The following is an 11,928-nucleotide window of genomic DNA, read 5'->3' on the forward strand; positions in this document are numbered from 1 at the left end:
TAAAATAGTCTCATCTTTGTTAGATTTCTCTCTGTTGGTTTTTTTAGGAACGATCAGATGGTGACAGGCATATATGATTTAAAATAGTCTTACTTTGTTCGATATCTCTCTATTGGTTCTTTTAATCATTCCTCTGTAGTGTCAAAGGCATACTTTGTTCCACATTAATAACGACACCACTATAGGGTCTTTGTCTCAGCAAATATAACCAGCAGTTCAACTATGTGTCTGATGCCAGTAGTTAAAGATCAAGTAGCAGTAAGGCTCAATATGGATGGTTGTCCAGATGGTATGGCAGTTGCGGATCTAGGGAAATATCCCTCATTAGTGGTAGACGTGGTGGTTTCCTAATGAGGTTATGCGACAGATTGGGATGTTGTCCAGTAATTGACTTCGGGAGGTCCTTGATTCGGGAGTTGAGGAAGGGAACTCGGGAATCCAACTTGCCAACTACACCTTTCCGAGGGTTATGAGGCAACTTGATGGAGCATCTACTGATAAGCTTGATTATTTTGTTATTTTCATGTAATGTAATCATTAAGGGGGGATGTTGGAGTTAATGCTTACATTCCATATTTAAGAAGTTGGTTTGTGATGGTTGAGAAATCCTCTCAACCTTTCTATCTAATTTAGGAATAAGTTGGATCTCAGAAACTCTATTTAATAGAGTAATCTGAATGTAAATCTGTGTGTGTGAGTGTGTTTACACATGCACCATTTGTGCTTAATATATTTGTATTTATACAACTGTGTATGATTTAGCTATTTTTATCACAATGCAATGAGCCATGCATCTTCGTAGATGAAAGTATCTCATCAGAATGACTATATAATAAAATAAAAAAAATAAAGTGAGATGCCTAAAAATAATAATTAGGGTTTATAGCTTGTATATGGTTTTTGATTTATAGTTTTGGTTGCACAAGGTATTGTGCCAGTAGTATTTTCTAGTGCATCTTTATAGATGAAAGTATCTTATTAGAATGACTATATAATAAAGCTAGATTTTACAAATATGGGATTGTTTTCACAGAATAAAGAGCGGAAGGTTGAGGATACTGAGGACATTGAGTGGAGTTGAAATTTGATGTATATTTTATTCTTACTAAAAAGAGTTGTTCGAGTTGATTTTTTCACGTAAAATTTGTGTTGTCTTAATAAATTATTTTTGATCGAAGATTTTTTGTAATTTATTTATTAATTGGTGCTTAAAATATAACAATATCGAGGACATTTCTAAACTGGTTCCATGTTTAATCATACTAATTAGAGATTTTCATAATTTTTTTAAATATATTTATTTTTTTGCTTTTTAGGTGATTAAATATTTTTTGAAAGTTAGATTGTATTTGCATGCTTTAGTTTCTATTTTCCATAGTGAAGTGTAGTAGACTATCATGGTTGTCTATCAATTAATGATTTTTTTATTGTTAATTTCTTTTCCAAATTTTGTTTCTTTGTTTCTTTAAAATTATCAAGTTTGTAAGTTAAATTATTTTTATATTTATATCTTACTCAATGTTGCATGCAAGGACAAACATATCATTATCATGGAACTTTTTTTAGCTATAATAATTGATGCATCATATATGTGCTCTTTTATTATAAAATGTAATGTTAAAAATTAAAATACAAAACAAAATTAAATTATTATTTGTACTCTTTTCACATTAAGATTTTTTTAGCTTTGCTAAACAAAATGAGTTATTACAAGGTTAATATTTTTTTTTGAAATTTTGATTAAAATAATCTTTTCACACTTCATAATTTTGTTAGTTTTGCTCCAATTCAATATATTATCATTAATATAAATATCATTGGAATAAATCATTTAGTTGAATATATATATATATATAAAATTCACTTTGATAATAATTAAATGTTATATTTTGTGTGTGTGAGACCAAATATAATAAAATAAAATAAAGTGAGATGTCTACAATTATTTTTTTAGTGTAAAAATAATAATTCGGGTTTATAGTTTGCACATGGTTTTGGTTTCACATGGTATTGCGCGTGTAGTATATTCTTGTGTAGAATATACAAATATGGTATTGCTCTCATAAAATAAATAAAGAGCAAAAGGTAGCATACATTGAGTGGAGTTGAAGTTTGATGCTTAATTTATTATTAATAAAAAGAGTTGTTCTAGTTGGGGTTTCCACATAAAATTTGTGTTGTCTTAATAAATTATTATTGATCCAAGAGTTTTTGTAATTTATTTATTAATTGGTGCTCAAAATATAATAATATTGAGAGCATTTCTGAACATGGTTGCGGGTCTAATCATACCAATTAGAGATTTTCACATTTATTTTAAATATATTTATTTTTTGGTCTTTTTGGTGATTAAATAGTTCTTGAAAGCTAGATTGTATTTGCATGCTTTAAATTCAATCTATTTTACATAATTAAGTGTAATAGACTATTATGGTTGTGTATCAAATTGAGATTTCATGGAAGAGAATCTACTAAAACATTTCCATTGTTTAAAAGGTATTGCCTACTTATATATATATATAGACAAACACACACACACACAACACTATTTAAATAATTTCAAGAAGTTTAGTTTATCATCTTGTTTAATAAAACAAACAAAAAAATCATTAGATAAAGAAACTAAAATTGAAATTTTAAATTTATGACAATTCTTTGTGGTGGCCATAAAAAACCTAAAAATCTAAAATTTTTAAAAAATAAAAGAAAATTTAAGTGTGTTTACTAAGGACTCCTCACTATTTTGTGAAAAAACTACATGAAGGACATTATCAAGCTACTAACAAGCATGTAATAAAAGAAAGAATCATGGCCATTTACATCATTTACTTATTATAATCATGGAAATTTATGTCATGAACTTAAAAATTTCAAAGAATATATAACAAATATAGTTGATATGCAATTATTTTAAAGTGTATCATTAATATAAGACAAAATGCACATAGAATTTCAAATGTGAAAAACACTACTCTAATACACTATTGTATATCAAGAGAGTTTAGTCTATCACTCAAAATATAATATTCATTACAAAAAGAGAAACTTCTTTTTACACAAAACATTAATTAAAGCCGTAAACTTGTTCAAGTTACCTAAACATGGTGAGTTGTTTTAGTTTCAAAGTGCTAAGCTTAATGGGTTTAGTAAGAGCAATACTTGTTAGGCATATATGCTCTATGTATTGGATTTTAGCCTTAATCCACATTCTTTCAAGTCTTTTTGTGTAATTTTTATTCTTTTTACCATCTCAAGATCATTTTCCCTTTTTTCCTTTTGCAAAAGTTAGAATATAATCAATAAATATGCAAATTGATATCAACATAATAAAAATCAGGGTCAATAAAAATGCAAAATGGTATGGATATAATGAATAAGTGGGGACCATACAAAATGAAAGAAGACACAATGCATTGAAAAGCTATGTAATTATAATGTATAATAAATTATATGTCAATGTATTATGAGATAGGGTATAGGGCATACAACTTACCTTTCCTAAATTCCCTTGAAAACTAGGTGACAATCAAAATGGTTGCTAACAATGTGGCTTTCACTGCATCACTTTCTCACAATCTATTATATGTGGATGGGTTTGAGGAAATGCATATTCTTTATTCTCGAAACGATATTGTAATTAGATATATAATTACGAATCTCAAACCAAATTCATGTAAAAACTAATAAACAATCATAAAGAATAATTTAAATATATATTTGTTCCATCTCACTTACATTCTTTTCAAGGCCATGACCATGTTCTAGGGTTTCAAATGATTGTAATAGTTCCAAAAACAATATTTGCATCCATTTTCAGTCTCATCATCCTAGAAACATATAATAATAAATAAAACGAAGAATATAAAAAATAAAATATATGTTTTCTTATTTGTCATCCTAGTAAAATATAGTAATTTGTATGCTAATGTTGATGTGAAATAGTTTTTGTGGAAACAAAATTATTTCTTCCAAAGTGTGTTGAAATCTAGGTGAACTTCGCAATGGTTCACAACTTGATGCATGTTGGGTTTTTGAGTTGTTGGATTGGAAATAAAAGACCAAATAATGTGGAGATATATGGAATTATCTTCATTAGGCTAAGAATATCCAATAAAAATGGGAAAATAGTATATAATTTATACTAAAAATAAACATCTTATTTAATGTGAAAATGTCTTGAAAATAAATACAAGAAAAAATTAGACTCATTCATTGTTAAATCTATTGTCTCTATAGTTTAAGATATGGCTATGCCCATCTACCTATTCTACCCTTGCATCATTAAAAATCCCTTCTCTTTCTTTTTCTTGTGAAGTGATTTGTATGCGCTTAGTTGTCTCCATATGTTTAAGTGGTAGAGTTTGGTTCCAAAGATCCATTTTCTCATTGAATTTGAGTTTTGAAGTGTCATCAAGATCGTCGATATTAGAAATTGACAACATGAAAAAATTCAATGAATTTAACATGTAAACATATATTCATATTATTATAACAAGAGACACATATCCATGCCAATAAATACTTGCAACACTTGACCCCACTCTTAGCATTTTGGTGTCTTTGTCTCTGTTTTGTACGTGGAGGAATTGGAAGGAGATTGTATATGATTATGTAATGGTGATTGAGACCACTTAATTTCCATTAAATGAATACACAGGCACATTACCAATTAAACAACAAAATAATTGTTTGGTGCTTTTGACAATGACATTCCATCCATGCTTATTTTCCTCCATTTTCTCAATTTCCTATACATAAAAAAACAATTTTTGTTTTGAAAAAAATTATTAGAAACTTTCTTTAAAAAAAACTATAAAACAAAAGTATATAAAAACCAATGCACAATCCGTAAATAGACAACCTCTTACTGTATTTATGCCATGAGATACAGATAAGTATATACAACCTCTTATTGATAGTCTTTCTTACCTCACAACTTGCCTATTTATTGTGTATCCATTTAACATCTACATGATGAATAAATGTCACCTAGTTCCCAACTTTTGTGAGTAGATCTTTCCCATTGGAAAACATGCCGATCCATTGTCTGTCCATTTACCATCAACATGATGGATAAATGTCACCTAGTTCCCATTTGTCGACTCATTGTTCATTTGTTTCACACAATCATTCATAAGTAGTAAAGTATTTAAATGATTGCTCTTAGCTATAGCACCAAGCTAGGTATTTGGAGGAAGAAATGCATCATCAAATGACTCTAAAAACAACATTTGGTTCATGTGCACACCTTCACAAATATTTTTTGAAAGATGTATTGTCAGTTATCATTATGAACCTACATTTTAAATATATTTTCATACTATTGGAACTATTTTATCTAGATTGACTTATTATAGTAAGTCTAGGAGATGAGACCATTTTAGAGTGTAGGATTATGAAACTATCAATTATTGTTATAGTAACTTATTTTGTTTATATTAAAATTTAAGCAAATACACTCGCATATCATATCCTCTTCATAATATCATATATTTCTCCCATTGAAAACATGGCATCGATATGTTATGTATAAGAAAAGGTTAAATAACATAGAAGATGAGGTTTCGTGAAATTGTCTGTAACTCTAGCCATAACCAACAAGTATAATGGATAAGCTTGCAAAACAATGAAGATAATATGATCAACCTGCAAATCAATGAAGAACATTTGATAAGCCTACAAAATTAAAATATGTACTTAAGAATAGATTATAAACTGTAAGGAATAATATTATCCATCATGCTTGTAAGGCATTTTTGAAGTATTTAAAATTTTAAAGGACATAATTTTAGGGTTTAGTGTATTGAACCCCAAGTTTTTCAACATTTGGTGCATGGTCCCACAAACGTTCACATCATCAAACTTTAAATTCGTAGATTATAATGGAAAATTAGAATATGATAGTTTCTTTGGTTGCAACAACTTCAATCACCCTCCCATACCAGTGATTGCTGTTGCGGCAAATCTGGGCTGCGTATAAGAGGGACCTCTTATGAGCACAACAACAAGGGACGATTAATGGCAAGTGGAGAGGACTTGCATTAAGTGGAATGATTACATTAATTGGCATGATGACTGCCACAAAATTCGTTAGTAGTTTCTATTGCTTTCCTTTCTCCCCCATTCAAATTGTTCCAATTTCCAAACACAGCCATGGGAAATTTGAACTCTCATTAAGAATGGGGGGCCTAGGAATACATATAGAACCTTCCAAAACATTGCTAGAGGCATATGGACACATTAGAGAATTTTTTGAATAGGGTGGTTGGATGGAGTATGTTGATAGATTGTATGGGTATGCTGATGAGATAACTTTACAAATTTCCATGTAGTTTAGGGATATCATGTTTGAGGTAGTAGGGACAGTGGTGCGTGCAACATATGAAGGAATTGCAAAATCAATAGGGTTACTCTAGAGAGGAGAACAGTAATATGCCAACTGTAAACTCCAAATTAAAATTTTATGGCAATTCCTTGAGCCAAGTGAATGGCTCATAGAGAGAGTCACATGATTTGAAAGGATGTCATTACCAAAAGCATTGGTCAATGTTGCATTCATTATCTATAATTATTTCACATGTGAAGGGAGGTATGTAGTTGTTTATTTACAACACATTTGAATGCTACACCACTTGTGTCATGGAAGGTTGGTTAACATGCCCTATTTTCTTGCAAACAACCTACAAAATATGGCCTAATTGGTACAAAAATATAATAGGCCAATGGAAAACCTATCCCACTATGGCCTCATTAAACATTTGGTCATAAGTGTGCTGCAAAAGGACTGTAGAACTTTGAATGACATAGTTGGAAGGTCATTGCTTGCATATGTTGCTACTCCACTAGAGGATGCCTTAGACGCTGCAACTCCACCCGATGACCTCATGACTACAAAAATTCCCATAGAAGCTTTCGATATGGAATTCCCTCTAGCAACCAAGCTACCCAATGTTCAAATTACAATGTTTCTTGAGGATTATGCTAGTAATTCCCCAGAAAAGGTAGATGAACAAGATGACAATGATGTAGAAATATTGGGGAGTAAACCTACCACCAAAAGATTGAGAGGAATAAGGATGCGCCAAGCAATGGTGCTAATATCCAAGAAGAAGAAGACAAAGAGGACCCATGTTGTTGAAATTCTTGAAACCCTCATTGCCATTATAGAAGAACTAGCAGAGGAGGTTTCCCATATTGCTATACAAGAACCAACAAAGGTAATGAAGGAAACCCACGATGATCATGTATTAGATGTAGAGATGGAAATATGATTTGACCACCTTGCTGACATAAAATACCCAATAGAGGAGGTCTCCCATGTTGCTACACAAGAACCACCAAAGGTAATGAAGGAAACTTGCGATGGGCCCATACGAGATGTAGAGATGGAAACACAAATTAGCCACCTTGCTGACACACAAGAACCACCATGGAAATTTTTGGGAGAGGGCCCCACAATAATTCAATAGTTTTATGAGGGCAAGGAGGATCTTCTAGAGGTTGAAGGAACTCCATCATACTTGAAGAAACAAAACAAGCACGTGAAAAGAATAAATACCCCTTCATTTATGCCTTTGTATATTTCATTGTTAAGGAAGAATAGGGTTCTTCAAATGAAAAACGAAGAACTTCAATACATAGTTAAAACAATAACATAGAAGCTCAAAAAAAAAACTTGTGAAAAATTAAATTGGTTGACCCAAGTTGCAGACTTGTTAACCATGGGTTTCATAACTGTACCTTCACATAGGGTCAAAGAAATTATATTCCTTGGAAAAAACAAACCCAAGGCACTATTGTGCAAACAAAGGATCAAGAACTAAATATAACCCATTGTTTTGCTTGTACAAAAGGAAGGATGGTAGAGGAAAAGGATGTTCAAGTGGAGATACCATATCCTTTGATAAAGGAAAAAGACGATAATCTCGCCTAGTTGATAGCCTCGTATGAGGGTGAGGGCAATAAAATAACCCAAGACTCCGTTGTGCAAAGAAAGGATGATGAACTAGACATAGCCCACAATATATTCCTGTTGATATCGATAATCCTTTTCACTATAAGATAAATGGTATGATATTGCTCCTATCTCTTCTCTAAACAACATTAGTACGCAAGAGCATGAATGTTGAATTTGGTAGTTTCAGAGGCCAATGAGGCATTAAATACATTAAGTGAATGTTTAATCCATGGTTTTGTGATGTGGATAGGACTGTCCAATATCTACATTAATTAACTTGAAATGGCAATGCATATTTACCATTTTATCTAACTATTAATACCGGGGGAAATATATGCGTTAGATGATGAATTTTTTTCAATTTTAGGGTGAGCAATATATGCCTTAAATAATGGCCCTCTTTCAATTTCATTGTCTGGCTTACTGAAAGTCCATGGATATGTATGGCACTCATGAACGCAGGAATGTATTGTGACAGTTACTTAGCTTATTAAATAAGATGTAGCATTGAAAATGTGGATTTGGTAGGTCTAAGGGCGATGTGTTTGTGTCTGTATTTGTTCTTTTGCGTTTCAATAACGAGATGTACTTAATTACATTGCAATTGCACATGATCTTGGGCTCTGAGCTTGCTGTGTTTTTAATTCTGACCTGATCTCGTGATCCGAGCTCATTGTGTTTGAATGAAATTACACTATGAATCCTGATATTATCCATATTTATGTATTTGTCCAATTTAATTATTTGATTTTTATTTTATAAATTTGAAAATATAATTTATAAAATTTCTATTTTTTTTATAGTATAATTTTATAAAAAAATATGTTTTTTAATCATGATCCCAGGCTATTGTGTTTGAATGAAATTTCACTATGAATCCTGATATTATCTAGATTTATATCTATCCAATTTAATTATTTGATTTTTATTTTATTAATTTAAAAATATAATTTATAAAAAATGTATTTTTTTATTTTTTATAATATAATTTTATAAAAAATTATGTTTTTTAATTATCTATAATATAATTTGATATATAATAGAAGTCTCATACCTTCTCCCACATTCAATTATAGCTCAGTACAATTCAAAATTATAATTTCAACCAGTTACTCACAGATTTTGTCATGCCAGCCAGTAACTCCTCAAGACAAAAATGATTCGTATGTATTATTCCATCAGGTAGGTCTTCATTATATACATGAGGGAGACACTGTTCAGTTCATCTCCCGATGACTGTTCATTTTACTTATTTATCTATTTACATATATTCACTCAATCATGAGGATTAGGTGTCAACATTCCCCCCCCCTTAATTTGAAGGGATGTTGGTGAGTCCAAGCATCATTTTAAATCGTTCAAGATTTTCTCTTCCAAGCGCTTTGGTGAAGATGTCTACAATTTGCTCATTTGTGGAACAATGACGAAGATGGATTGTTTTGGCCTCAACATGATGTCGAATCAGATGATATTTAGTATTGATGTGCTTCGTTCGATCATGGAACTTTGGGTTCTTGGCCAACTTTATTGCAGAGGTATTGTCAATCATGAATGGAGTTGATTGTACTTGTTTTACTTGCAAATCTTCAAGAATTTTCCTAAGCCACACAATTTTGTTTGTTGCTTTAGCTGTTGCCACGTATTCTGCTTCTGTTGTGGAGTCTGCTAGAACTGATTGTTTGTGTGATCTCCAAGAAACAGCTCCTGATCCAAGACTCATAGCATATCCTAAAGTAGATATCCTAGTTTCTTTGTCTCCATCGAAGTATGAGTCAGAGTAGTATCCAATCAAGCTAAAGTCGTTCACCTGTGTATACTTGATTCCAAAGTCTTGATACCCCTTCAAGTACCTTACAACTCTTTTTGCATCAGACCAATGTCCTTCACAAGGCTTTTGCATAAACCTGGAGAGGATTCCAATAGCAAATGAAATGTCTAGTCTGGTAGTAGTTAGGTAGTTGAGACTTCCTACAAGTTGTCTATACTTTGTTGCATCCTCAAATTCTTTTCCTTCAATAGATGTGAGCTTCAAGTTTTGTTCCAATGGAGTAGTAAGAGGATTGCACTCTGTCATGCCAAACCTGTTCAACAAATCTCCGATGTATTTCTTTTGAGAAAGAAATATGGACTTCAGATGTTGGGTTACTTTAATGCCAAGATAGTAATGAACATAGCCCAAATCAGTCATTTCAAAACTTTTTTCCAATTCCTTCTTTATGGATGCAATGTGGCTTTCATTGCTCTCTGTCATCAAAAGATCATCTACATATACCACAAGATATACAACTATTTTTGCCAAATTTCTTGACAAATAAAGTTGCATCATTAAGATCATAATGTTTGAAATTGAGTTTCAGAAGATGCTCAGTTAGTTTTTCATACCAGGCTTGCGGCGCTTGTTTGAGGCCATACAAGGACTTCACCAGTTTGCATACTTTATGTTCCTGTCCTTTCACAACAAATCATTCAGGCCGAGACATAAAAACATTCTCTTTTACATCTCCATTTAAGAAAGCAGATTTTACATCCATTTGATGGACTTCCAAACCGTTCTGAGCTGCTAGGGCAAAGAGTGTTAGAATGGTAGCCCATTTTTCTATGGGGGCAAAAGTTTCCTCATAATCGACCCCTTCCTTCTGTGAAAAACCTTTTGCCACAAGCCTAGCTTTGTGCTTGTCAAGTGAGCCATCAGCTTTATACTTGTTCTTGTAGACCCACTTGCAGCCAATTGGTTTTGTTCCTAATGGAGGATCAGCCAACTTCCAAGTGTTGTTCTTTATGAGGGCATCATACTCCTTTTGCATCGCTTCTTTCCATTCATCACGAGAAGCAGCTTCTTTGAAGGAAGTTGGTTCAAAATCTGTAGATAAGTTCAATTCACAATCATAAGAACACATCCATATCAACATGTGAATTAGAGTCATCTACATCACCTCCATTTTGCCGATTTGAATTTTTGGTTTCTGTCTTTCCAACTTCATCAGGATGAACACTTTCAAGTGTTTTTGTCAGCCACTTTCGGGGACCTTTCTCAGATGGTCCAAGCTGCTCTGTTGATTGAGTTGGGACTGAATCAAGATTGAGTCTCCCAATTCTATCAATTACATCACTTAAAGCATCATCCGTTGTTGGAGTTTCACGTGGGGGAGAGTGTTTTTCAGAAGAAGATTCCACATGTTGATCTAGTATAGGAATCCCCCCTTCAAGATGTGGAATCTGATTATCAGATTCTTGAAATGATTTTGCTTTTGCGAATCTATCCAAGCGATCAATCTGCTGCTCAACAACATTGTCAGTTTTGGATGATTCAAGAAAAATTACATCTTTAGATACAACAAACTTCTTATTTACTTCATCATAGAGACGATATGATTTGGAGGTGTTTGAATACCCTAGGAAGATACACTTACGACTTCTAGCACCAAGTTTGTTTCTATGTACCTTTGGTATCAAGGCATAATAGGTGGAACCAAAGACCCTGAGATGCTTTATTGAAGGAACATGTCCATAGCACATTTCATAAGGAGTCTTGTTTCTAATAGCATTAGATGGACATTTATTCGTTATATATGCAGCACATAGAACAGCATCAGCCCAAAACATTATCTTTACATTTTTGAAGAAGAGCATGGATCGTACCATATTTAAGATTGTCCTATTCATTTGTTCAGCTACACCATTCTCTTGGGGATTGTAAGGTACATTTGTTTGATGTTTGATCCCATGTTGGTGAAGATAGTTTTCAAATTCATTTGATGTGTATTCTTTTCCATTATCAGTGCGAATAGACCCAATATGAGATTGTGCATCATTTTCAATCCATTTATGAAAATTCTTGAATGTTTGAAAAGCATCAGATTTGTTCTTCAATAAATAAACCCAACACATTCTGTGTAGTCATCAATAAATGTCATCATATATTTATTCCATTTGCAGAAGGAACAGGCATTGGACCACATAAATCTGAATGA

Source organism: Pinus tabuliformis, chromosome 7 (assembly GCF_031772625.1).
Source record: "Pinus tabuliformis cultivar Carrire ecotype Pingquan chromosome 7, CPIR1, whole genome shotgun sequence".
Classification (NCBI taxonomy): Eukaryota; Viridiplantae; Streptophyta; class Pinopsida; order Pinales; family Pinaceae; genus Pinus; species Pinus tabuliformis.